At 47.5% G+C, this 27541-nt stretch overlaps 1 protein-coding gene across 1 annotated transcript in view; it reads left to right on the top strand.

The window, feature by feature from the left end:
* Nucleotides 1–27541, top strand: part of sycp1 (synaptonemal complex protein 1) — a 755262-nt gene that overhangs the window by 555793 nt on the left and 171928 nt on the right. The window lies entirely within an intron of this gene.

Genomic DNA, 27541 nt, shown 5'->3' on the forward strand with positions numbered 1-27541 from the left:
TATATGCATCATAAACGGAACGAAAGTGAAATATATATTCAAACATAGTGCAAAAATAAAACATTTTTAATAGGAACTGGACAAAGAGCTGGATGTTAACTTGGAGGTGAATTTTGATCCACGGTGCTGTTTTGGGGCTGGAAATTCCAAAAGAACAGGTTTATCTCAGGTCCTGTTGAATTAAATGGAAGGACCTGATTACCAATTTTTAAAATCTCTTAATTCTGGGGCCAGTAAGATTGAGAGTCTGGCTATCATTTGGGAGACATTCGGAACCAGCACACAGCTAGAGAGGGGAGGAATGGTGTCACGTTAGAGTACCATTTAAAAAATGGGCGTTTAAGAAATGATCCTTTAAGAAATGGAGCTGCTCATGTTACTGGAATGATGTCAGAGTGTGGGTGGAGCTGAGCTCCACTTCTGTTTTTTAGTTTCAGTTTGAGAAGAGCTTGGGTGTGTCTGTGTTTTCCAGGGAGCTGCATCTGAAGTCTGCCATCCAAAGACTATCTTAATCATTTGGTGAATTCAGAATTAAAAAATGATTTTAGTATTGACTGTAAACCCTAATGTGCTCCTGTTTAGAGGTTTGTTAAGTTTTTGGATGTTAAAAGAACAGCATACAGATTACTTAGTGTTTTATTCTTTGGGGGGCGTATTTGATTTACTGGTTGCAAAGATGTTCACTGTTTGTTTTAGAAAGGTTAACTTGAGTTCATAGAATAAACATTGCTTTGTTTTAAAAACTACTGGTCCATTTTCTGCTGTACCATACCTGTAGAGTAAGCCGTGTGCTCCCCATACCACAATCTATTAAAAGTTGTGGGTCAGGTGAACTCCATGATACACTTTGGGGTTCTCTAAATCCTGGCCCATAACAATTGGGGGCTCAAGGGGGATAAAAGTCTTATCTATTGGATTGGCTTAGTGGACTTAAAGACAGTGATGGGTGTGCATATTGTGGTTGCTTTTCAGGTGTGGTATTTTAGTATAATTGCGGGGGGGGGGGGGGGTGGTGTTGTGAACAATGGCTCTTTCAGAGGCTCGGACGTTTTTGGGGGTGGATACGGTCACACGCAGTACCTTACGGACAGAGACTAAAAGCAGGCTGTTAGATTTGGCAGAATCATTGCAATTAACATTACCTGACAAAATGCGAAAAGATGAGGTAATTATGGTGGTGGTTAAGCATTTAAAGTTGCCTGAGATACAGTTTGACTCATTGGAAATGGCAAAAATCCAGTTGCAAATTAAACAAATGGAACATGAGAAAGAATTAAAACAGCTTGAATACGAAAGAGAGAGAGAGGAAAAAGAAAAGGAGAGAGAAGAAAGGATAAAAGAAAGAATAGCCCTAGCAGAACAAAAAGAAAGAGAAAGGGAGATACAGATCAGGGAAAAAGACAAAGAGAGATAGTTTGAACTTCAGAAAATGGCCATGAAACATGACAGTCAGTTAAAATTGGCAGACGTAAAGGGAAACGTACAGTTGGATGATAGTGATGAGGATAGTGAGAAAGAGTGTCAAAGTCGAAGACTTGGTGAGAATCTATTTAATTATGTCCAAGCATTGCCAAGGTTTGACGAGAAGGAAGTAGAAGCCTTTTTCATTTCATTTGAGAAGGTAGCTAAACAAATGAAATGGCCACAGGACATGTGGGTATTACTGATTTAAACAAAGCTGGTAGGTAGAACTGGTGAAGTGTTTGCGTCACTACAGGAGGAGGTATCTGGGACGTATGAGGAGGTGAAAAAATCCATCTTAAGTGCATATGAACTAGTGCCTGAAGCAAAGGTTTAGAACTTTAAGGAAATAATTTGGTAAAACATACATGGAGCTTGAAAGGATCAAACACAGTAATTTTGAGAGGTGGATAAGGGCTTTGAAAATAGACCAAACATATGAAGCTCTCAGAGAAATTATACTTTTGGAGGCGTTTAAAAATTCAATTCCTGATGTAGTGAGAACTCATGTGGAAGAACAGAGGGTTAAAACTGCGAGGTTAGCAGCAGAAATGGCAGCACGGTAGCATTGTGGATAGCACAATTGCTTCACAGCTCCAGGGTCCCAGGTTCGATTCCGGCTTGGGTCACTGTCTGTGCGGAGTCTGCACAGCCTCCCCGTGTGTGCGTGGGTTTCCTCCGGGTGCTCCGGTTTCCTCCCACAGTCCAAAGATGTGCAGGTTAGGTGGATTGGCCATGATAAATTGCCCTTAGTGTCCAAAAATTGCCCTTAGTGTTGGGTGGGGTTGCTGGGTTACGGGGATAGGGTGGAGGTGTTGACCTTAGAACATTGAACATTACAGCGCAGTACAGGCCCTTCGGCCCTCGATGTTGCGCCGACCTGTGAAATCACTCTAAAGCCCATCTACACTATTCCCTTATCGTCCATATATCTGTCCTATGACCATTTGAATGCCCTTAGTGTTGGCGAGTCCACTACTGTTGCAGGCAAGGCATTCCACGCCCTTACTACTCTCTGAGTAAAGAACCTACCTCTGACATCTGTCCTATATCTATCTCCCCTCAATTTGAAGCTATGTCCCCTCGTGCTAGACATCACCATCCGAGGAAAAAAGCTCTCACTGTCCACCCTATCCAATCCTCTGGTCATCTTGTATGCCTCAATTAAGTCACCTCTTAACCTTCTTCTCTCTAACGAAAACAGCCTCAAGTCCCTCAGCCTTTCCTCATAAGATCTTCCCTCCATACCAGGCAACATTCTGGTAAATCTCCTCTGCACGCTTTCCAATGCTTCCACATCCTTCCTATAATGCGGCGACCAGAATTGCACGTAATACTCCAAATGCGGCCGCACCAGAGTTTTGTACAGCTGCAACATGACCTCATGGCTCCGAAACTCAATCCCTCTACCAATAAAAGCTAACACACCGTACACCTTCTTAACAACCCTCTCAACCTGGGTGGCAACTTTCAGGGATCTATGTACATGGACACCGAGATCTCTCTGCTCATCCACACTGCCAAGAATCTTATCATTAGCCCAGTACTCTGTCTTCCTGTTATTCCTTCCAAAATGAATCACCTCACACTTTTCTGCATTAAACTCCATTCGCCATCTCTCAGCCCAGCGCTGCAGCTTATCTATGTCCCTCTGTAACTTGTAACATCCTTCCGCACTGTCCACAACTCCACCGACTTTAGTGACATCTGCAAATTTACTCACTCATCCTTCTACGCCCTCCTCCAGGTCATTTATAAAAACAGATCCTTGTGGTACATCACTAGTAACTGGACTCCAGTCTGAACATTTCCCATCAACCACCACCCTTTGTCTTCTTCCAGCTAGCCAATTTCTGATCCAAACTGCTGAGTCACCCTGAATCTCATGCCTCCATATTTTCTGCAGTAGCCTACCGTGGGGAACCTTATAAAACGCTTTGCTGAAATCCATTTACACCACATCAACTGCTTTACCCTCATCCACCTGTTTGGTCACCTTCTCAAAAAACTCAATAAGGTTTGTGAGGCACGACCTACCTTTCACAAAACCGTGTTGACTATCTCTAATCAAATTATTCCTTTCCAGATGATTATACATCCTGTCTCTTATAAACCTTTCCAAGATTTTGCCCACAACATAAGTAAGGCTCACTGGTCTATAGTTACCGGGGTTGTCTTTACTCCCCTTCTTGAATAAGGGGACAACATTTGCGATCCTCCAGTCTTCTGGCACTATTCCTGTAGACAAAGATGACTTAAAGATCAAAGCCAAAGGCTCAGCAATCTCCTCCCTAGCTTCCCAGAGAATGCTAGGATAAATCCCATCCGGCCCAGGGGACTTATCTATTTTCACACTTTCCAGAATTGCTAACACCTCCTTCTTATGAACCTCAAGCCCTTCTAGTCTAGCAGCCTGAATCTCAGTATTCTCCTCGACAACATTGTCTTTTTCCTGTGTGAATACTGATGAAAAATATTAATTTAGCACCTCTCGTATCTCCTCGGACTCCACGCACAACTTCCCACTACTGTCCTTGACTGGCCTTACTCTTACCCTTGTCATTCTTTTATTCCTGACATATCTACAGAAAGCTTTAGGGTTATCCTTGATCCTACCTGCCAAAGATTTCTCATGTCCCCTCCTGGCTCTTCTTAGCTCTCTCTTTAGGTCCTTCCTAGCTAACTTGTAACTCTCGAGCGCCCTAACTGAACCTTCACGTCTCATCTTTACATAAGCCTCCTTCTTCCTCTTGACAAGTGTTTCGACTGCTTTAGTAAACCACGGTTCCCTTGCTCGACCACTTCCTCCCTGCCTGACAGGTACATACTTATCAAGGACACGCAGTAGCTGTTCCTTGAACAAGCTCCACATGTCCATTGTGCCCATCAAAGTGCTTACCAACACCTGTCCTGGTTCATTACCCAGTACCAAATCCAATATGGACTCGCCTCTCGTTGGCCTATCTGCATACTGTGTCAGGAAACCCTCCTGCACACATTGGACAAAAACGGACCCATCTAAAGTACTCAAACTATAGCGTTTCCAGTCAATATCTGGAAAGTTAAAGTTCCCCATAACAACGACCCTGTTGCTTTCGCTCCTATCCAGAATCATCTTTGCAATCCTTTCCTCTACATCTCTGGAACTTTTTGGAGGCCTACAGAAAACCCCTAACAGGGTGACCTCCTTTTCTGTTTCAAACCTCAGCCCATACTACCTCAGTAGACGAGTCCTCATCAAACGTCCTTTCTGCCACCGTAATACTGTCCTTGATTAACAATGCCACCCCTCCCCCTCTTTTACCACCTTCCCTGAGCTTACTGAAATATCTAAACCCCGGCACCTGCAACAACCATTCCTGTCCCTGCTCTATCCATGTCTCCGAAATAGCCACAACATCGAAGTCCCATGTACCAACCCATGCCGCAAGTTCACCCACCTTATTCCGCATGCTCCTGGCATTGAAGAAGACACACTTTAAACCACCTTCTTGCCTGCCGGTACACTCCTGCAACTTTGAAACCTTACTCAGGACCTCCCTCCTCTCAACCTCCTGTATACTGGAACTACAATTCAGGTTCCCAAGCCCCTGTTGAACTAGTTTAAACCCTCCCGAAGAGCATCAGCAAATTTCCCCCCAGGATATTGGTACCCTCTGGTCCAGGTGTAGACAATCCCGTTTGTAGAGGTCCCACTGACCCCAGAATGAGCCCCAATTATTCAGAAATCTGAAACCCCCGCTCCTGCACCATCCCTGTAGCCACGCGTTCAACTCCTCTCTCTCTATTCCTCGTCTCGCTAGCATGAGGCACGGGTAACAACCCAGAGATAATAACTCTGTTTGTCCTAGATCTAAGTTTCCACCCTAGCTCCCTGAATTCCTACCTTACATCCCTATCCCTTTTCCTACCTATGTCATTGGTACCTATGTGGACCCCTCCCTTAAGGATCCCGAAAACACGATCCGAGACATCACGCACACTGGCACCTGGGAGGCAACACACCAACCGCGAGTCTCTCTCGTTCCCACAGAATCTCCTATCTATCCCCCTAACTATGGAGTCTCCAATGACTAATGCTCTACTCCTCTCCCCCCTTCCCTTCTGAGCAACAGGGACAGTCTCTGTGCCAGGGACCTGTACCCCATGGCTTATCCATGGTAAGTCCCCCCCCCCCAAGAGTATCCAAAGCTGTATACTTGTTACTCAGGGGAACGACCACAGGGGATCCCTGTACTGACTGCTTCCTCCCAGCCCCTCTCACCGTCATCCATCTATCTTTATTCTTCGGAGTAACTACATCCCTGAAGCTTCTATCTATGACCACCTCTGCATCCCGAATGATCCGAAGTTCATCCAGCTCCAGTTCCGCAACGCGGTTTCTAAGGAGCTGGAGATGGCTGCACTTCCCACAGATGAAACCAGCAGGGACACTGACGGCGTCCCTCACCTCAAACATTCTGCAGGAGGAACATTGCACTACCTTGCCTGCCATCCCCTCTAGATAAAAAAAGAAAAAGAAAGAAAGAGCTTACCTGTTATTCACCCTTGGGTAGGGTGCTCTTTCTAAGAGTCGGTGCAGACTCGATGGGCCGAATGGCCTCCTGCACTGTAAATTCTTTAAATTCTATGATTATGAATTAGTTCATAAATCAAAGCTTGGTTTCCGACATCAGTTTCAGCCTGTGAGGGATAGAAACTGGGCATATGAGAAATACTCAAGTGGTAAAAGTAAAGGTGATCTGATGGGAAATAAAAAGGAGAGTGTACCTCAGATTAAAAAAGAAAGCCAGGAGGGTGGAAAAGAAACAAAAAGATTCAAATGTTTTCACTAATAAACTAGGCCATGTAAAGTCACAGTGTTGGTGGTTGAAGAAAAGCACTGGGAAGGCTGATGTGGTAAAACAGGATAAGTCAGTGGGGTTTGTTGAAGTGGTTAAGGAAAGTCCAAGTGAAGCGAAGGAGGTGCAAAAGATTGTACAGCCTGATCAAGAGGTGAATGATAAGAAGGTGACAGATCTCTTTAAAGAATTTACTTGTGTGGGTAAAGTTTACTCATGTGTATCAGGAGGAGCAGGTAAAGAAGTCAAAATTTTAAGAGATACGGGAGCTAGTCAATCTTTAATGGTAAGAGATGAGGAGTTATGTAGTTTGGGAAGAATGTTGCCAGAAAAGGTGGTAATATGTGTTTTTCAGGGTGAGAGGAGTAGCCTTCTATTAGGTAAGGTAAAGTAGGAAAGTCCAGTGAAGAGTGGTGAAGTGGTAGTCGGAGTAATAGATAAACTATCTTGTCCAGGAATACAGTTTATCTTGGGTAATAATATAGCTGGATTGCAGGTGAGAGTGATGCCTACTGTGGTTGATAAGCCAGTGGAAAATCAGCCAACTGAAGTGTTGAAGGACGAATATCCTGGGATTTTTCCGGATTGTGTAGTAACAAGGTCGCAAAGTCACAGGTTAAGACAAGAGGAGAAATCAAAGAGTGAAGATGAAGTGGAAGTGCAATGATCAGAAACGAGTTTTAATGAGATGGTTGAAAAAGAACAAGAACAGGTGGAGGATGAGGTGGATATTTTTAGTTTAGGAAAATTGGCGGAGTTACAACAAAGAGATCTAGAAATAAAACGGATATATCAGAAGGCATACACGGAAGAGGAATCTGAGTGTATACCAGAGTGTTATTACCGTAAAAGTGATGTCTTGATGAGAAAATGGAGACCTTTACATATGCAGGCGGATAAAAAGTGGGCAGAAGTTCATCAAGTAGTATTGCCGGTAGGGTATAGAAAGGAAGTGTTGAGAGTTGTGCATGAGGTACCAGTGGGAGGTCATTTGGGAATAAGGGAAACTCAAGCTAAAATCCAAAAACATTTTTATTGGCCTGGACTACATAAAGATGCAGTTAAATTTTGTCAATCGTGTCACACATGTCAAGTGATCGAGAAACCTCAAGCAGTTATAAAACTAGCGCCCTTTATACCCATTCCAGCATTTGAGGAACCTTTTGCAAGGGTCCTAATTGATTGTGTAGGACCGCTTCCTTAAACAAAAAGTGGGAATCAATATGTTTTGACTATAATGGATGTGTCTACTCTGTTTCCAGAGGCCATTCCAGTACGTAATAGTACAGCTAAAAAGATTGTGGAGAATTACTTAAATTCTTTACGAGATATGGACGACCCACAGAAATACAATCGGAGCAAGGATCCAATTTTACCTTGAGGTTAAAGAACAAAGAAAAGTACAGCACAGGAACAGGCCCTTCGGCCCTCCAAGCCCGTGCCGACCATGCTGCCCGACTAAACTACAATCTTCTACACTTCCTGGGTCCGTATCCCTCTATTCCCACCCTATTCATGTATTTGTCAAGATGCCCCTTAAATGTATTCAAAGAAGTAATAGATAGCTTAGGAATAAAACAATTTAAATCAACTGCGTACCATCCAGAATCGCAGGGAGCATTAGAAAGGTGGCATCAGACATTAAAGACAATGTTGAGGGCTTATTGTCAAGTTTATCCAGAGGATTGGGATAAAGGAATCCCATTCGTATTGTTTGCAATTAGGGATGCACCTAATGAGTACCAAATTTAGTCGTTTTGAACTAATTTTTGGTCATGAGGTAAGAGGACCACTTAACTTGATTAAGGAAAAATTGGTCAGTGAGAAATCCAGAATTACATTATTGGATTACGTGTCAAATTTTAGGGAACGATTAAATAGAGCAGGTGAATTGGCTAGACAACATTTGAAAGTTGCACAAAATGTGATGAAACGGGTCGCGGCCAAGAAATCCAAAGTTCGTCGTGTTGCCAGTGGAGATAAAGTTTTAGTGTTGTTACCAGTGGTAGGTGAACCTTTAAAAGCAAGGTTTTGTGGACCTTATCAGATTGAAAGGAAATTAAGTGAGGTTAATTATGTGGTAAAATCTCCAGATAGAAGGAAGAATCACCGAGTGTGTCATGTGAATATGCTTAAAAGGTAGTTTGAAAAGTAAGGAGAGAAAAAGGAGAAGGTTTTAATGATTCTAACTCAAAGTGATGACCCAAATCCAGATGACTGTGATTTCGACATACCTCAAATTCAATTGGAAAATGAGGAGGTTCTTAAAAATTAGGATAAATTGGTGAGTTACCTTCCAGAGGAAAAACAAACTGACCTGAAAGAGTTATTGATATCACATGGGCAAGTTTGTGGTGATAGATTGGGAAGTAGTAAAATGGCTATACATGATGTAGATGTGGGAAGTGCTGTTCCAATCAAACAACATCCACATAGACTTAACCCTTTTAAATTGGCGCAGGTTAACAAAGAGATTAAGAGTATGCTTAAAAATGGCATAATTGAAGTGCGTTGCAGCCAATGGAGCTCACCCATAGTGATGGTACCTAAACCAGACGGTACCCAACGGTTGTGTGTGGACTATAGAAAGGTTAATGCAGTTACAAGAATGGACTCTTATCCTATCCCACGTTTGGAGATTGCATTGAGAAAGTGGGACAGTTCGCTTTTATTTCCAAATTGGATTTACTTAAAGGTTACTGGCAGGTACCTTTATCCGAAAGGGCGAAGGAGATTTCAGCTTTTGTGACTCCAGATGGTATATACCAATTCAAAGTTATGTCATTTGGCATGAAAAACGCCCCAGTCACATTTCAACGGTTAACTTACAAAGTTGTTTCAGGAATACCCAATTGTGCAGTATACATCGACGATCTCGTAATTTTCAGCCAGACATGGACAGAACATTTAAAACATCTGATGGAGTTATTCAATCGACTTCTGGAGGCGGGTTTTGTGATGAACCTAGCCAAAAGTGAATTTGGAAAAGCTCGAATCACTTTCCTTGAGGAGTTTTCGATACCCTCGAGACAAAGGGAAATAATGCGATTTCTTGGCATGAGTGGATTTGATCGAACATTGGTGCAAAAGTTTTGTAGCGTGATTGCTCCATTGATGGACTTGCTTAAGAAACGTCGAAAATTTCAATGGACAGAGGACTTTCGACAGGCATTTGACTGCCTGAAAACTGTGATAACCAATGCTCCTATTGTTGGAGTATTGCAAGGGACTCTGTGATCAGATTGAACTAAAGTATCTGACTTTAAAGAGAGATGCTGTGGCGTACAGCAATGGATGGATCGTGCAGAGACCTTCTTGTTCAAAGAGACTGTTAATTGAGAAGGATTTTAGTTGGAAGAAGGAGAACAAAAATGGATTATATTATTACATCTGTTTGCGTGTGTTGTCTTTTGAAATGAGAAAGTACATTTACTGTGTGCATTTCTTAAAGGATGGTGAAAAATGAAACCATCTTGAAGTTGATGGGTTGTTTTTTTCTTGGGGGGGGAGTGGGGAGGTGTCACGAGAGAGTACCCTTTAAGAAATGGATGTTTAAGAAATGTACCTTTAATAAATGGAGCTGCTCATGTTACTGGAGTGATGTCAGAGTGTGGGTGGAGCTGAGCTCCACTTCTGTTTTTTAGTTTCAGTTTGAGAAGAGCTTGGGTGTGTGTTTTTCAGGGAGCTGCATCTGAAGTCTGCCATCCAAAGACTATCTTAATCATTTGGTGAATTCAGAATAATAAATGATTTCAGTATTGAATGTAAACCCTAATGTGCTCCTGTTTAGAGGTTTGTTAAGTTTTTGGATGTTAAAAGAACAGCATACAGATTACTTAGTGTTTTATTCTTTGGGGGGTGTTTTTGATTTACTGGTTGCTAAGATGTTCACTGTTTGTTTCAGAAAGGTTAACTTGAGTTCACAGAATAAACATTGTTTTGTTTTAAAAACCACTCGTCCATTTTCTGCTGTACCATACCTGTAGGGTAAGCCGTGTGCTCCCCATACCACAATCTCTTAAAAGTTGTGAGTCATGTGAAATGAAATGAAAATCGCTTATTGTCACAAGTAGGCTTCAAATGAAGTTACTGTGAAAAGCCCCTAGTCGCCACATTCCGGCGCCTGTTCGGGGAGGCTGGTACGGGATTTGAACTGTCCTGCTGGCCAGCCTTGGTCTGCTTTAAAAGCCAGCTATTTAGCCCAGTGTGCTAAACCAGCCGAACTCCATGATACCCTTTGGGGTTCTCTAAACCCTGGCCTATAACAATGGTGATCGGTACCACATCAGGGAGTTGAGAAAGGTTGGTGATGAAGCAGTTTCGAGCCCTTGTGAGGGAAATTGGAAGGGTCGGGAGATCAGATAGGTCCTTGATAAGGAGATCTTTTGCAGGAGATTGGAAGGGTTTGTCTGTCAGCTTGTTTAGATGAGAGCAGAAGCTGTAGGGTGGATAAGCAAACTGAAGGTGGCACCATGGTACAGGGGGCCATTGTGGCGTAGCAGCTACTGGAAAGATGGCGGAGGGGGAAGTGCCTGCAAGTTGGTAGGCCCCAAGTGGAACAGTTGATGGCCTTCATCAGGGAAGAGTTCGTCAGCAGAGGTAGGAGATGCAGGAGGATGGCTCAAAGGCCATCAAAGGGGTTGTGGGACCCGTAAAGGGCTCGATGGAAAGGGTTGAGCAATATCTGGAGGCACAGGGGTCGCAGATCCGAGAGATGGAGAAAGTAATGTCAGAACACAGCGATAGAGTGGTGGCACTGGAGGTGATGGTGGGACTCTTAGGAGACCTTTGCAAGATGCTGAGAGCAAAGGTGGAGGAACAAGAAAACAGGTTGAGAAAGCACAATTTGTGAATAGTCAGCCTACCTGAAGGAGTGGAAAGCATGAGTGCCACCATCACGTCTCGAGGATTCTGGCGGGGGTGCTGGACAAGGCCCTGGAGGTGGACAGAGCACACAGGTCTCTGAGGCAGAAGCCAAGAGCCGAGGAATGGCCTTGGGCGGTGATCGTGAGACTCCATGAGTTCGTGAAGAAAGAGAAGATCGTGCAGTGGAACAGGGAGAAGCGGAACTGCGAATGGGAGGGGAACAAGGCCTGAATATACCAGTACTTTGGAGCTGAACTGGCAAAACTGAATGCGGGGTTCAAAAGGGCCAAGGCAGTGCTGTATCGAGGTATCGGGTATGCAGTGCTCTATCCGGCGAAACCATGGGTGACGTATGAGGGCCAAGAATACTATTTTGAGACACAAGAAGCAGCCAATGACTTTATTAAGGAGCATAAACTGGGGGAGAACTGAACTTTTTTGGGACGCGGAGGGGCTGACACTCAAGAACAGTGGAAGATAGGGGTAGAGTGGGGGTTGGCATTTTTCTTTTCCTCCTAGGTGGAGGGAGACACGATGCGGCAGGGTTGACGAAGAAGGATGGTCAGGGGCGGAGAAGGGGGTCATCTTGGATGGGCCTGGTACAGGGTGAAAATAAAGTGGGTAGAGCCGAAAGGGGAGGATGGCAGACGTAGAGTGGAATGGAGGCGCAAGCCCCCAGTAAGGCTTACAATATGGAATGTGCAACTGCTCAATGGGCCGGTGGAAAGATTTTGGGTCTTTGCACACCTTAGGAGTTTAAAGGCGGAGATCGTCTTTCAGCAGGAGACACACCTCCACATGAAGGTCCAGGTTAGGCTGAGAAAGGGCTGGGTGGGTCAGGTGTCCCACTCAGGGTTCGACTCAAAGTCACGGGGGGTGGCCATCCAGATCAGCAAGAAAACGGGGTTTGTGAGCACAAAAGAAGTGAGGGATCTGGGTGGGAGATATGATGGTGAGCGGGGTATTGGAGGGGATGCCGGTGGTATTGGTGAATGGATATGCACCGAATTGGGATGATGTAAGTTTTATGAGGGGGCTGCTGGCAGCGATCCCGGACTTTGCCGCACACCAGTTGATCATGGGAGGAGATTTTAATTGTGTTCTTGAGCCGAGGGTAGATAAGTCGAGCCCCAGGTCAATGGGTAGAATACAAATGGCAAAGGAGATGGGACGTTCATGGAAAAGATGGGTATAATGGATCCGTGGCACTTTAAGAATCCAGGGGGAAGAGAGTACTCCTTTTTCTTGCATGTTTATAGGGTGTATTCAAGAATCAACTTTTTAGTGATGAGCCGGGGGGGGGGGGGGGGTGTTGGTAGAGGTGGGGGAGAAGAGTACGCGGGGATAGTAATTTTGGATCATGCGCCCCACTGGCTGGAGATTCGGCTTAGATCGAGATGGGAGCAGAAGCCGGGCTGGAGGCTTGATTCGTGGTTGTTGGCAGATAGAGGGTTTTGTGATAAAGTGTGGTTGGTGATTAAAGATTATGTAGGGTTGAACCAGAACGGGGAGGTGTCAGCAGCCACATTTTGGAAAGCACTAAGGCGATGGTCCGAGGGGAGGTAATCTCGTTCAAGGTACATGAGGATAGGAAAAGGAGGGAGGAGTATGAGCGGTTAATGAACAAGATAGTCGAATTAGATAGGAAGTATTTGAGGGCGCCCAACATGGAGACCCTGGCGAGGAGGAAAAAATTACAGGGGCAATTTGATAAGTTGACGACGGGGAGCTCGGTGCGGCAGCTGCGCAAGGAGGGTGCAGTACGAGTACAGAGAGAAGGCAAGTCGAATGTTAGCACATGAACTATGGATGCAGGCCGGGTCCAGGAAAATATTGAGGAAACAGACAGAGACGGGTAAGTGGTGCTGGATCCGGGGAGATTAAATGAGATGTTTAGGGAGCTGTACAGGGCAGACCAGGGCATGAAGGGTGGAACATGGGGCAGTTTTTGGACGGACTGGAGTTTTCACAGCTGGAGGAAGAGAATAGGCAGGCGCTAGAGGAGCCTTTGGGGCTGAGGGAAGTCTTGGACAGTATAAGGTGTATGAAGTCAGTGAATGCCCCGAGGCCCAATGGCTACCCAGCAAAATTTTATAAGGGGTTTGCGACGGACCTGGCACCGTGTCTCTTGGGTCGTTTAATGAGGGTATGGAGAAGGGGGAGCTGTCGGAGACAATGATGCAGGCAACGATCACATTGGTACCAAAGAAGGGGAAAGACCCGTTAGAATGTGGGTCATCTAGCCCATATCGCTGTTTAATACAGATGTGAAAGTACTGGCTAAATTGGTGGCAGGCCAGATGGAAGGTTGTGTCCTGGGTGTAGTCGCGGAAGACCAGACAGGTTTTGTAAAGGACAGCAGCTCTCTAGTAAAATAAGGACAGTAAGAAGTCTAACAACACCAGGTTAAAGTCCAACAGGTTTGTTTCAAACACTAGCTTTCGGAGCACTGCTCCTTCCTCAGGTGAATGAAGAGGTATGTTCCAGAAACATATATAAAGTCAAAGTCAAAGATGCAAGACAATCCTTTGATGCGAGCATTTGCAGGTAATTAAGTCTTTACAGATCCAGAGATAGGGGTGACCCCAGGTTAAAGAGGTGTGAATTGTCTCAAGCCAGGACAGTTGGTAGGATTTCGCAAGCCGAGGCCAGATGGCGGGGGATGAATATAATGCGACATGAATTCAAGGTCCCGGTTGAGGCCATACTTATGTGTGCGGAACTTGGCTATAAGTTTCTGCTCACGATTTTGAGTTGTCGCGCGTCCTGAAGGCCGCCTTGGAGAATGCTTACCCGGAGATCAGAGGCTGAATGCCCTTGACTGCTGAAGTGTTCCCCGACTGAAAGGCAACATTCCTGCCTGGCGATTGTCGCGCGATGTCCGTTCATCCGTTGTCGCAGTGTCTGCATGGTCTCGCCAATGTACCACGCTTCGGGACATCCTTCCCTGCAGCGTATGAGGTAGACAACGTTGGCCGAGTCGCACGAGTGTGTACTGCGTACCTGGTGGGTGGTTTCCTCACGTGTAATGGTGGTACCATGTCGAAGATCTGGCATGTCTTGCAGAGATTGCCATGGCAGGGTTGTGTGGTGTCGTGGTCGCTGTTCTGAAGGCTGGGTAGTTTGCTGCAAACAATGGGTTGTTTGAGATTGTGCGGTTGTTTGAAGGCAAGTAGTAGGGGTGTAGGGATGACCTTGGCAAGATGTCCATCTTCATCGATAACGTGTTGAAGGCTGCGAAAAAGATGTCGTAGTTTCTCCGCTCCAGGGAGGTACTGGACGACGAAGGGTACTCTGTCAGTTGTGTCCCATGTTTGTCTTCTGAGGAGTTTGGTGCGGTTTTTTGCTGTGGCACGTTGGAACTGTCGATCGATGAGTCGAGTGCCATATCCCGTTCGTAATAGGGCATCTTTCAGCGTCTGTAGATGCCTGTTACGCTCCTCGTCTGAGCAGATCCTGTGTATACGGAGGGCTTGTCCATAGGGGATGGCTTCTTTCATGTGTTTAGGGTGGAAGCTGGAGAAGTGGAGCATCGTGAGGTTATCCGTGGGCTTGCGGTAAAGAAAAATGCTGAGGTGCCCGTCCTTGATGGAGATGAGTGTGTCCAAAAATTCAGCCGATTTTGGAGAGTAGTCCATGGTGAGTCTGATGGTGGGATGGAACTTATTGATGTCATCGTGTAGTCGTTTCAGTGATTCTTCGCCGCGGGTCCAAAGGAAAAAAATGTCATCAATGTATCTGGTGTATAACGTCGGCTGAAGGTCCTGTGTGGTGAGGAGGTCTTGTTCAAACTTGTGCATGAAGATGTTGGCATATTGAGGTGCGAATTTGGTCCCCATGGCTGTTCCGTGCGTCTGGATGAAGAACTTGTTGTCGACAGTGAAGATGTTGTGATCCAGAAAGAAGTGGATGAGTAGCAGAATTGCGTCTGGAGATTGGAAGTTGTCGGTGTTGAGTACAGAGGCTGTTGCAGCAATGCCGTCGTCATGGGGGATGCTGGTGCAGAGTGCCGAGATGTCCATTGTGATGAAGAATGTTCCTGGTTTAACTGGTCCATGGGTGCTGAGTTTCTGTAGGAAGTCTGTCGTGTCGCGACAGAAGCTGGGCGTTCCTTGTACGATGGGTTTCAAAATGCCCTCGCTGTAGCCAGAGATGTTCTCACACAGGGTCCCATTGCCTCATACGATAGGACGGCCTGGTGTGTTGGCCTTGTGTATTTTCGGGAGGCAGTAGAGATCTCCAACGCGGGGAGTATGTGGGATGAGAGCACGTAGGGTGCTCTGAAGGTCTGGATCAAAGACGGTGGCCCCTCCTTTGCTGGTTTGATGACGATGTTGCGGTTGGTCTTGAGAGCGCGGATGGCGTTGCGTTGTGCTTGGGTGACATTCAGGGCTGTCTTGTGAATCCGACTGATGAGTCTGGCATTGACGCGACTCCTGATGGCTTGAGCATACATGTCGGGTCTAGGGCAGCGGCCTTCCGGAAGGGTCCAATTCAACTCTTTCCTCTTCGGTTGCCGCACCGCAGATCTCTCGGTTTGCTGTTCAGGTTCATTGGATGATTCATTGGGTTCGCTGTTGGCTTCTTGTGGTCTGTGGAAGAACTCCCGGAGCCTCATTCGCCTGATGAATTCCTCCGTGACTGATGGGGTCCATTTTGGTGGTGGTGCAGAAATTGAGCCCTCTGCTGAGGACATCGATTTCATCTGGTTGAAGGGTGTAGTCCGACAAGTTGACAATAGATTTCCCGGTCTTGTTTTCTACTGTGGTACCGGGGAGGCTTGGTTGCTGCTGGTGGTGATGCCGAGTTTCTCAAGCTTCCTCTTCTTGGTGTGCATATAGGTGGCGGAGTATCGTTGTCTCATCTGTTTGGTGGTGTTCTGCAGCTGGTCTGCTGCGTACTGAGCGCAAGTTGAGAATGTGGACTCTATCTTGGTTTCCAGGGTGGGGCGCCTGCTGTAGAGCTGGTGTAGGAGGTGGTTGAGGAGTGTGAGAGAGGTGCGACGGCAGAGTCTCTCAGCGTAGTCTGTGTTGTTGGTCGACTTGAGTGTGTTTGTGATCTGTAGCCCTTTTGGTATCTTTCTGCTTTCTTGCATCTTTGTAGAAACTTAATGTCAGTGTCTGTATGCGCAATCTTCTTGGAGATTCTCTCCACTTTTAGCCGGCAGTTTGCGGTGTCGATGGTAGCCATGATGTGGAGATGCTGGCGTTGGACTGGGGTGAGCACAGTAAGAAGTCTTACAATACCAGGTTAAAGTTCCCTAGGCTGAGTGAGGAAAATCCCAGAGGGGGAGGCCAGCAACGGCCCAAGGTGTGCAGATGTCGTTGGTCTTTCAGTGAGATGACAGATAACATGATCTGCAGGAGACTCCGTCTTAACAAAGAGACAGTGCATCACCTGTGCCACATTCTCCCAGACTTGGCACCCCGCGGAGGAGGAAGACATCTGGTCCTGGTGGCTGTGAAGGTCACTGCAGCCCTCAATTTTTATGCCACCAGTTCATTCCAGGACTCAAGTGAGCACATGTGTGGCATATCCCAGTCTACAGCCCATAGTGGCATCTGGGCGGTAATGGATGTCCTGTATGCCCGGCTGCAGGATTCTCCGCCATCGTCGGGATTTCCCAGGTCCCAGGTCCCCAGGAAATTGATGACATGCATGTCGTCTTGTGCACACTGGGGCATTAGGGAGTGCCCTTTATGAACAGGAAGGGGTTCCACTCCCTTAATGTTCAGAATGTATGTGACCACTGCCTCCTAATCATACACATGTGTACCTGTTACCTAGGTAGCGTGCATGACAGCTATATCCTGGGCACTCGGAGATCTCCAGCGTCTTCGAGGAACAAGGGTTGGCTGTTGGGGGACAAGGGATATCCACTGAGACCCTGGCTGATGACGCCAGTTTGGAGGTCTGAGACCAATGCAGAGACCCGTTATAATGAGGCCCATGTTGCCACCTGTGCTGTCATTGAACAGTGCATCAGACTGTTGTAAATGCGGTTCTGATGCCTGGACCGCTCTGATGGTGTCCTGCAGTACACCCCCAGAGTGTCTTCCTCACTGTGCTGTGCCCTCCACAACCTCACAGCGATATGCTGGAGGAGGAGGAACATGTGGCCTTGTCTGAGGAGGAGGTGGTCCAGGAGGGGCTGAAGGTCGAGCCCGGAGAGGAGCCGGAGGATGGAGGACAGGCGGCGGCGGCAAGGGGACCAGGGAGGCCCTCATCCTCACCGGATTCACATACGATGAGGCTGTGTTTGTCAGCTCAACTCCCAGCCTCCAATTTCCCTCCCCCCAATCCCTCCTACACTCCTTTTCGATCCCTCGCCATGGGATGGGGGTGCAGGCAGGCTCGCAGTGAAGATTAACGTGACAGAGGCTTCACGTTAACATGTTTTAAAAGTGAACATTTGACATTTCCATTTCCTCTAGCTACAGATGGTGAACCCCCACTACCCACTCAGTGCTTCTCAATCTTCTTGATCTTTTGTGATCTACTTTTATATCTAGGTGTGTCTTCATGATACACATCAGAGGTGGAGGCAATGTGCTGCTTTCCGTGGCCTGTAACCTTTGATGCCTTTGGCGTACGTCCTCTGGAGGGCCTGGAGCCTGAGGGCCCCAGCTGATTTATTGATGTCCCTGGCATCGCTGTGCCACCGACTTCTGTCTGCAGCGCCTGAGATGCGACGGTGTCAGGAGAAGGCAGGGGATTCGAATGAAGAGACTGCTGTTGTCTCCTTGGTGGCAGGCCCTGGGTTGGCCTCCAGTGCTTCCTCCTCCCTGAAGGTCCCTATACGGCACTTTGAGACTTCAAGGGATGAAGGGGCGGCTGGAGTGAGTTCCAGAGGCCTCTAAGTCATCTGGCTCTGCCAGTCCTGGCGGCTACCCAAATGTCTGCACCATGGTGTTGATGCCCTCAGCAGTTCCCTCTGTCACTGGGCCATGCAGGGCAGAGCCTCAGCAATGTCCATCTGCCTATGTGACATGTCCCTCAACGACTGGGACATGATGCCGAGGCCTTCAGCCATGGTCGTCATAGACAGAGCTATGCCTTGGGAACCACCACTCAAGCCTTGGGCATTACACTCAAGGCTTTCCACTGGTCACTACCCTAGCAGTGCCACGCGTTATCGGCACCATCTCCTGCGTCCAAAGCCTTTGGGACTCCTACAATTGGCTATGTAGTCGCTGGAATATACCTGACATCCCCTCCTGAATGTCACGCCTCTATCCTGTCATTTGCATCAGTTCTGAGAGAACCTTGTCCAGAGGCTCGGCATCTGACTGGGACTCAGCTGAGTCCTGGGATCCAGCAGACTCCGACTGCTGACTCCCTTTGCTCCACACCTAATTTGCGTCCGCAACTGTGGAACTCACCAGATTGTGCCCCCTGCCCACTAAAGCCGCCCATCGAGGTGTGTGTCTCATGCGCTGGTGGAATGTAGGAGTGATAGTTGTGACGCCTTGATGGTGGTCTCTTCGGAGCCCTCCTCCAAGATTGTCTCTTGGGTGGCGGGGGAAGGGTACGGCTTTGGATGGCTCGGCTTCATCATATGTAGATCTTTCTTTTTTGCTTTTTTGTTATTTCCAGCACAGGAAGCCATTTGCTCATCTTGTCCGCGCCAGCTCCCAAAAGAGCTACCCAGCTAGTCCCATTCTCCAGCTCTAATTCCGTAGGCCTCTTAATTAATCACTTTCAAATCTGTATCCAGCTCTCTTTTGAAATCTCCTTTGGAATCCGCCTCCACCACTGACCCAGGCAGTGCATTCCAAATCCCAACAATTCTCGTGAGTAAGGACGTTTCTCCTCATCTCATACCTAGCTCTTTTGCTGACCATCTTGAAATTGTGACCACTAGTCACTGACATACCAACTAGTGGAAACAGAATATCCTTCTCTACCCAGTCAAAATTGTTCATAATTTTGAACACCTCAATAAGGTCACCTCTTAATCTTCTCTGCTCCAAGGAGAACAAGCCCAATTTCTGCAACCTTTTCTTGTGTCTAAAATTACCAATTCCTGGTATCATTCTACTAAATCTCCTCTGTACTCTTTCTCGGGATTTAACATTCTTCCTTAAATAAAGTGCCCAGAACTGAACACAATACTCCAAATGTGGTCTGAGCAATGATTTGTAGAGGTGTAGCATCCTGCTTTTATACTCTATGCCTCTATTTATAAACCCAATGATCCGATAAGCCTTCTTTACAACTGTTTCAACTTGCCTGGCCACCTTCAGAAAATTATGCACTTGAACTCCGAGGTCCCTCTACTCCTGTACTCTCCTCAAAGTTGTGCCATTGAGCCTACATTGTCTCCCCATGTTTCTTCTACCAAACTGCATTACCTCACAATTTGCTGCATTGAAGTTGATCAGCCAGGTGTCTGCCCATCTGGCCAACTTGTCAATGTCCCTCTGAAGTTGCTCAGCGTCATCCTCACAATTCACTATTCTCCCTAGCTTAGTATCATCTGCAAATTTAGAGATTTTGCCTTCAACACCCACCTCTAAATCATTTACATAAATCAGAAAAAGCAAGGGTCCCAAACTGAACCCTGGGGAACACCACTTTCAACTCGTTTCCAGTCTGAGAAATGCCTATCTACACTTACCCTCTGTTTCTTGTCTCTTAGCCAACTTCTAATACAGGCTGCCAAGGACCCATCAATCCCAAACATTTCTAATTTGCTAATCAACCTGCCATGTATCACCGTATCAAATGCTTTCTGAAAGTCCAAATATACAACATCTACGACACTACCTTCAACCACTGCCTCAGCGACCTCATCAAAGACTGTCTAGTATTAACTTATTTTTCTCTAGGTGTTTACTTATCTCGTCCCATATTACGGCCTCCACCAGTTTTCCCACTATGGATGCCAAGCTGTCAGATCTGTAATAATCTTTATTAGTGTCACAAGTACGCTTACATTAACACTGTAATGAAGTTACTGTGAAAATCCCTTCGTCGCCGCACTCCGGCACCTATTCGGGTTCACTAAGGGAGAACTCAGGGTATCCAATTCACCTAACCAGCACATCTTTCGGGACTTGTGGGAGGAAACCCACGCAGACATGGAGATAATGTGCAGACAATGACCCAAGCCAGGATATTGAACCGGGGTCCCTGGCGTTGTGAAGCAACAGTGCTCACCGCTGTGCTCCCGTGCCACTCACTGTAGTTTTCTGGGTCATCCTTTGCCCTTTTCTTAAGGAACAGTATCACATTTGCAATCCTCCAGTCTACCGGGACTAATCCTATGTTCAGAGAGGCCTGGAAAATTTCTGTCAATAGCTCCGCAATATGCTCCCTTACCTCTCTCAGCAAGCTAAGATGCATCCTATCCGGGCCTGGTGACCTGGAGTGCTGCCAGCCTTTTTAGCACCTTTTCTTTATCTGTCACTATACTGTTCAGATGCTCAATGCCCACATTTTCAAATGGGCCATTGTCACCATCTTCTAATTTGGTAAAGACAGAATCAAAGTACTTATTTAGTACCACTGCCATACCCTCTGCTTCAGTGAGCAGTTTACCTTGTTTGTTCCTTATGGGCCCCACTCTATCTTCACTGATCTTTTCCCACAAATATGTTTGAAGAACATTTTGCTATTTGTTTCCACACAGACTGCAATCCTTTCCTCATGCTTCCTCTTAGTCTTCCTTATTCCAGCCTTGGCCTCTCTTCTGCAGTTGAGATACTCTACCTGATTTCTATTGCTATCGTTATACCGGCATGCATCATACTCTTTTTTCTTCCTTATTTTATCATCAACATCCTTAGTCATATAGGGTACTCCAGCTTTGGATACCTTGTATTTCTTTCTCATGGGTACATACCTAGCTTGCACCCTATTCATCTCTCCTTTGAAAGTCTCCCATTTTTCATTCAATGTTTTATCCACCAAAATGCATTTCCAATCAACTTGCTCTAGTTCAACTATTAGTCCTCTATAATTTGCCCTTTTCCAGTCTGGGATCTTAATTTGTGACTGATGTTTATCCTTCTCCAACTTAATATCAAATCGTAATATATTATGATTGCTATTTCCCAACTACTGCCCCACTCTCATAGAGCATTTTCTGCTTCCGGTTCCTCAATTTTGTTCACTATACTCCATGCATTTGCATACATACAATTTAAGCCTGCCCTTATCTCTCTCTTGTCCTTTGGGAGGCGACCATTTCTTTGTTCACTGTCAACACTCAAGCCTTCCCTCACTTCATTTTCCCTGTTCCCCCATCTTCTCTCTTTTGCCCTCATTGGTACTTCTAAACCTAGGCCCATTAGTCAATCCACACACACATACCCCGTTCCCCCACTTAGCCTTACAAGTTTAAATCCACCTCCATTACTCTATTTTTTACGCCCTCAGCCAAGAGATTGGTTCCATTTCGGCTCAGATGAAGACCAACTCTTCTAAACTGCTTTCTCTTTTCCCAAAACTGATCCTGTGAGACAATGGACATGTGGTCAGTGAGAAGAAAGAATAATTTTGACTGACATGAATTTCTTATTTGAGACAGATCATCTAGATGAAGGGGCAGTGGATCCTCACCTTTGTGGCACAGGCCAACCTCGCTTTCAGTGACTGCTCTCTCCTTGGTCAACTCCGCGATCTACAGGCCCATTCCTCATAAGGGGTGAGACCTCGGATCTCTGGTATTCCGCCTCTGTCTTGGCCCTTTACCACTTATTATGGCCTATCGTCTCCTGTGGGACTTGATGGGCTTGGTCCAGACCACACTTTATATACTCAGTTGCATGGGCAAACAGGTTATCCAAGACATCACGGATACACTTGTGTGGTTGGGAAATGCCACACAAGTCCCCGCTTGAATCCTGGAATGAATCCGAGGTGTAAAGGTTCAGGGCTGCAGTGACCTTGATGGGAGCAGGTATCCTCCTCCTCCACGTGGTGCCATGACTGATGGCACAGGTACCACATCCTCCCCTTGTTGAGGCGGAGCCTCCTGCGACGCATGCTTTTTGACATCTCTTCAAATGACCAGCGACATCTGTACACCTTGGGGCGTCACTGGCTTCCCCATCTGGGTCTGTCCCTGGCTTGATAGATATAGCCCCCTGCACATGGGTTGCCACCTCAAGCTACTGTCGATGCTGCTGCCGCCGCCTACTCTGGCATCTGGTCGCCTAGACTGCCAACGCCACCGCGAGAGCAGCTGCTGTGGGGTTCACAATATTATCCATCATGTGATATCTGTAAGGAACTGGAGAGGGTGTGAGACCATCAATCAGTTATGGGTTCCGCTCCGATACCCTCTAATACCCCAATCCTCCCCATCTTTACATTCCCTGCTATCTCTCAGCGTGCCATCCAATGAGCTGCTTGTGCTGGTAAACTCCATCTTGCACACACTCCCCCGGCCACAGCAGGCGACCCTGGGCACCAGACCCCAGACCCTTGCCGGGTACGGCATTGGGATTGGGACTGGGTTGGGTACTCCCCCACCCCCCCACCCTAATCCACACACCCACCCTCTGGTCGCGAGGGTATGAGGCCCAGTGCTGTGGCCCAGCTCTCGGGTGTTCGATTGTTTGCTGCTGCCCTTGCGGCTGTGAAGACTCCAGTGTCCAGGCATTACAGTCTGATTGGTATGCAAGGCAGTAACACCGACCTGCAACATGACATGTCTACCCATAGGAATCCACTTGAGAATACTTTGTGAAATGGTCAACAATATCTTCATAAGATACAGTTAAAAAATTTGACTGGTCATATATCACATAAACCATTAATCGACAAGGAAGAGATTCGTTGCCATACCCACACAAGCACCATTTCGCTCCAGAATAACGGTGCAAACACAAAGCTACAATAGTGCATTTCTACAAAGATAACCAAATACATGTTCTTTTTAAAAAAAAAATATTTATTAAAGTTTTTTAACACAATTTTTCTCCCTTACAAACAATAACACCCCCCCCCCCCACTCGTAACAAAAAAAAACCGAGAAATCGCGCAGAGCAAGATATATACATGGCAAATGATATATTTACACAGCTTTGTACACTGGCCCTCACCCGTACGTGCCAGTTTCCCCAACCCTTCATGTTATCTCTTGCTCATCCACCCTCCCAGGCAGTCCCCCCTTTCCCCCCCAAGGTTGCTGCTGCTGGTGACCGACCTTCCTCTAACGCTCCGCGAGATAGTCTAGGAACGGTTGCCACCGCCTGTAGAACCCCTGCGCAGACCCTCTCAAGGCGAACTTAATCCTCTCCAACTTTATGAACCCAGCCATATCATTTATCCAGGCCTCCAGGCTGGGGGGGCTTCGCCTCCTTCCACATTAGCAAGATCCTTCGTCGGGCTACTAGGGACGCAAAGGCCAGAATGCCGGCCTCTTTCGCCTCCTGCACTCCCGGTTCGTCCACTACTCCAAATATTGCTAGCCCCCAGCTTGGCTTGACCCGGACTTTCACCACCTGAGGTATTGCTCCAGCCACTCCTCTCCAGAACCCCTCCAGTGCCGGGCATGACCAAAACATATGGACATGGTTCGCCGGGCTCCCTGAGCACCTTCCACATCTGTCCTCTACCCCAAAGAACCTACTCAACCTCACCCCCGTCAAGTGCGCTCTGTGGACCACCTTAAATTGTATCAGGCTGAGCCTGGCACACGAGGAGGAGGAATTAACCCTACCTAGGGCATCAGCCCACAGACCTTCCTCGATCTCCTCCCCCAGCTCCTCCTCCCATTTACCCTTCAACTCTTCTACCAGCGCTTCCCCCTCTTCTTTCAACTCCTGGTGTATTTCCGACACCTTGCCCTCCCCGACCCATACACCCGAGATCACCCTATCTTGAACTTCTTGTGCCGGGAGCAACGGGAATTTCCTCACCTGTCGCCTCACAAAAGCCCTCACCTGCATATATCTAAAGGCATTTCCCGGGGGTAACTCGAACTTCTCCTCCAGTGACCCTCGGCTCGCAAACGTCCCGTCGATGAACAGGTCCCCCATTCTTCCAATCCCCGCCCGATGCCAGCTCTGGAACCCCCCCGTCCATCTTCCCCGGGACAAACCGGTGGTTACGCCTGATCGGGGACCACACCGATGCTCCCATTGCACCCCGGTGCCGTCTCCACTGGCCCCAGATCCTGAGCGATGCCGCCACCACCGGGCTCGTGGTATACTTTGTCGGCGAGAGCGGCAGCGGTGCCGTCACCAACGCCCCCAGGCTCGTTCCTTTACAGGACGCCATCTCCATCCTCTTCCATGCCGCCCCCTCTCCCTCCATAACCCACTCGCGGATCATAGCCACATTTTCTGCCCAGTAGTAGCTCCCCAGGTTTGGCAGCGCCAACCCTCCTCGGTCCAGGAACCCTCTCCTTACTCTCGGGGTCTTATTCGCCCACACAAACCCCATAATACTCCTGCCTACTCTCTTAAAAAAGGCCTTAGTGATCACGATGGGAAGGCACTGAAACACAAACAGAAACCTCGGAAGGACCACAATTTTGACCGACTGCACTCTACCCGCCAGCGAGAGCGGTAACGTGTCCCATCTTTTGAAATCCTCCTCCATTTGCTCCACCAGCCTCGTCAGATTCAGTTTATGTAGGGTCCCCCAACTCCTGGCTATCTGGATCCCCAGATCCCGAAAGCTCCCCTCCGCCCTCCTCAGCGGTAGGTCCCCTATCCCTCTTTCTTGGCCCCCCGCCTGTAATACAAAGAGTCACTCTTCCCTACATTGAGCTTATTGCCCGAAAACTCCCCAAACTCCCTTAGAGTCTGCATGACCTCCACCATCCCCTCCATTGGATCCGCCACGTACAGCAACAGGTCATCCGCATATAGCGACACCCGATGTTCTTCTCCCCCTCGGACCACCCCCCTCCATTTATTAGACTCCCTCAATGACATGGCCAATGGTTTGATCGCCAATGCGAACAACAGGGGGGCACCCCTGTCTCGTCCCTTGATACAGTCCGACCTCCGCCGGTTCGTCACTACACTCGCCATCGGGGCTCTGTAAAGCAGCTTAACCCAGTTGATAAACCCTACCCCGAACCCAAACCTACGCAGCACCTCCCAGAGGTACTCCCACTCTACTCGGTCAAAGGCCTTCTCCGCGTCCATAGCTGCCACTATCTCCGCCTCTCCCTCCTCCGATGGCATCATTATCACGTTTAAGAGCCGCCGCACATTGGTGTTTAGTTGCCTGCCCTTTACAAATCCCGTCTGGTCCTCGTGGATTACCCCCGGGACACAGTCCTCGATCCTCGTGGCCAGCACTTTTGCCAGCAACTTTGCATCCACATTGAGGAGCGAGATCGGCCTGTACGATCCACATTGCAGTGGGTCCTTGTCCTGCTTTAGGATCAAAGAAATTGTCGCTTCCGACATTGTCGGGGGCAGGGTCCCCTCCTCTCTTGCCTCATTAAAGGTCCTCACCAGTAGCGGGGCCAACAGGTCTGCGTACTTCCTGTAGAACTCCACCGGGAATCTGTCCGGTCCCGGGGCCTTCCCCGCCTGCATGCTCCCCAAACCCTTGCTCAGCTCCTCCAACCCAATTGGTGCCCCCAAACCAGCCACCTCTTGCTCCTCCACCCTCGGGAATCTCAGCTGATCTAGGAATCGTCTCATCCCCTCTTCCCCCGCTGGGGGCTGGGATCTGTACAGCTCTTCATAAAAAGCCTTGAATACCTCGTTTATTTTCGTCGCACTCCGAACCGTGGCTCACCTTCCATCTTTGACTCCCCCTATTTCCCTCGCTGCCATCCTCTTAGGGAGCTGGAAGAAGAAGCTGAAAACAGGAACAAAGCAGCATATAGATGATTACTTGAGGTATGGGTTTATTCATTGTGCCACTGAAGGGGCAGCATGGTGGCATAGAGGTTAGGGTGCTGCCTCACGGCACAGATCCCAGGTTCGATCCCGGCTCTGGGTCACTGTCCATGTGCAGTTTGCACATTCTCCCCGTGTTTGTGTGGATTTCGCTCCCACAATCCAAAGACGTGCAGGGTAGGTGGATTGGCCCTTAATTGGAAAAAATGAATTGGATTCTCTAAATTAAAAAAAAAGGGTCTATAAAGCACCCCTCACCGACAGGGCATCCACTTGAGAGCTGTGGAGTGCTCACATTACTAACATTGCCAATGCGCTATTCGCGGTAGCCTTCAGATGTACAGCAAGAGACCAGCATGTCTGATAATGGCCGATGGGGGTTAAGGCCCGGCGCGGTTCCTGATTTTGGACTCTCCGTGATCTAACCAGCTCGCTCGGAATCAGGCCCGGCGCGATGCGGCATTAAATCACGCCCACCACAAATCTGCAAAGCTATGTGGTAGGTCAGACAATAATATATTTTATGAACCAGCAAAAAGGTAATAAAGAGGCAAAAATCAGAGCATGAAAGAAAGCTAGCTAGTAATATCAGAGCAAATAATAAAAGTTTCTACAATCATTTGAACAGGAAAAAATTAACTCCAGCATGTGTTAGTCTCTGCGTGTGGAATTGATAATGAAAAATAAAGAAATGGTGGAGGTGTTGAACATATATTTTGGGTGGAATTTTCCCAAACTGCCTGCAGTGGGATTCGTGGCGAGTGGGAGCTGAAAATCCAGCGTGTGCCAAAAAGTCAGAAACCACCTGGCGTAAAATCAGTTTGCAGTTCTCCCAATGGTGAGTAAATGGCATGTTGGCTAACCCATTGCCTCGTGGCTTGAACACCATTTGCATTAATTTAAATCTTATGACTGCTCATTATAACAGCTGCTCGCTGAAATCTCATGTCTTCCAATATTGTGTCATGCCAGTGAGAAATTACATCGGTGTCAAACCCTTTTCAAAATGTGTGGTATGCAGAAGTTGATCCTCAGTTCGTTCGTGAGTGCAATATACATAGCACACGTGCCATAGCGCTTCGCCACCCTTGTTGCAATGAGCGCCACACTGCCGGGGCTGTGTGTTTCGTGTGCTCCTGTTTGCTGGCACACCACTATGCTGTGGTAGTCGTACAGGCCTCGACTTTCAGAAGCTGACCAGTAATGCACCCAAGGTTGGGGAATGCAGGGGTCTTTTAATCCTGGTGACTGACACCGTTGTCTATAAGAACACCACTATAATGCTGTATCCATTTTTACAGACAAGCATTTTGACGGGGGCAGGGGGGGTTTTCAAGGGGAGGGTGCAACAAAGAATACAGGAGGGGCAACTGGGAAGAAAGGCTGTGCATGGTGTTGGGGGGAAAGGACAAAGGCGAACGATGGATGGCAAGGAGGTGAAGGAGGATCGGAGCTCAGCAGAAGATGAAGATCCGGAGAACCTGGAATCTCAGGAGACTGTTCAGGGTTAGTATGAACATGATGATGCAATGGAAAGAAGGAAGACTTGGGAGA

The sequence above is a fragment of the Scyliorhinus torazame genome, chromosome 17 (assembly GCF_047496885.1).
Source record: "Scyliorhinus torazame isolate Kashiwa2021f chromosome 17, sScyTor2.1, whole genome shotgun sequence".
NCBI classification, from domain to species: domain Eukaryota; kingdom Metazoa; phylum Chordata; class Chondrichthyes; order Carcharhiniformes; family Scyliorhinidae; genus Scyliorhinus; species Scyliorhinus torazame.